Source organism: Galeopterus variegatus, unplaced genomic scaffold (genome assembly GCF_000696425.1).
Source record: "Galeopterus variegatus unplaced genomic scaffold, G_variegatus-3.0.2 Scaffold24545, whole genome shotgun sequence".
Classification (NCBI taxonomy): Eukaryota; Metazoa; Chordata; class Mammalia; order Dermoptera; family Cynocephalidae; genus Galeopterus; species Galeopterus variegatus.
This window is the reverse complement of record NW_007750656.1, coordinates 8,750-9,883: the sequence shown is the minus strand read 5'-3', so window position 1 is coordinate 9,883 and position 1,134 is coordinate 8,750. Positions and strand designations below refer to the sequence as shown.

The 1,134-nt window shown below is 42.4% G+C and overlaps 1 pseudogene; it reads left to right on the top strand.

Moving 5' to 3' along the window:
* Positions 1 to 335: 335 nt before the first annotated feature.
* The window catches only part of LOC103583584, a 2,366-nt pseudogene continuing 1,567 nt past the window's right edge, over positions 336 to 1,134 (top strand).

Genomic DNA, 1,134 nt, shown 5'->3' with positions numbered 1-1,134 from the left:
ATGTGCCATTTGCTTCTACCGTATATGCATAAAATATTTCTGGAAGGATATCAAGGACGTGATAAAAGTTTTTACCTCCAGGGGCTAGGGTGACTGAGTTGGGAGGGGTTTTTTTTGTTTTTTTGTTTATTTCCTGTAACTTTTTCTAGCTTTTGAATTTGAACCATATGAATCTGTTACTTATTCCAAGTAAAATTAAATTAAGCTGTTAAAAATTGCACTCAAAACAGTATTAGAACTCAAGTCAGAACTTTAATTCAGGTCTGACTGGCTCCAGATTTCATGTCCTCTATTCACCACACATGAAACAGTATCTTAAATATAAAATACTCTAGAAGTGAGCGACGGGGCGGGCTGACGGGTGACGGGGCGGAGAGGCTGTTCGCAGAGCAGTTGAAGAGGAATGTCAGGGGACGTGTGTCTCAGCTAAAAGATCAGCTTTTAGTTACTGAACTTTCAGCAAGTGGACCTTTTAAAAGTCATGATCTTCTTCGGAAAGGTTTTTCTTGTGTGAAAGATGAACTTTTGTCCAGTCATCCTCTTGAATTAGGAAAAAAATTTTCCAGCTCAACCAAGATAAAATGAACTTTTCCACACTGGGAAACATCCAGGGTCTGTTTGCTACACCAAAATTACAGATGGAGTTCTAGTCAGTGCAGCAATTTCAGCATCTTCCATTTCTTTTGAGAGCAAACNCCCGCCTTGGAATCTAGGGCATCTAAATTTCCGCTGCACCTTGAGGTTCTCAAATGGCCTGCTGGGAGCTCGTTTGAAATGCAAATACGGGGCCTACTCCAGACCTAAATCAGAAACTCTGGGGGCGGGGTGGTGGTGGCGGTGGCGGTGGTGGCTTACAGACGCTGAGGTTATTCTTAGGCACGCGAGAAGGCCTTTGTAAGTGAGGAAAGGGAAGCTGCCTTTGAGTGCTAACTCCATGCCAACAGTAGGGTAGGCTTTTTGCATAATTCTCTGATGTAATCCTCCCCACCGGCTTTTTAACGGGGAGGAAACTGTAGCTCAAACTTTCCATGAGTGTAGAATGTCAACATTTGTGTAAAATGGTGCAAGATTATATGTGCCATTTGCTTCTACCGTATATGCATAAAATATTTCTGGAAGGATATCAAGGACGTG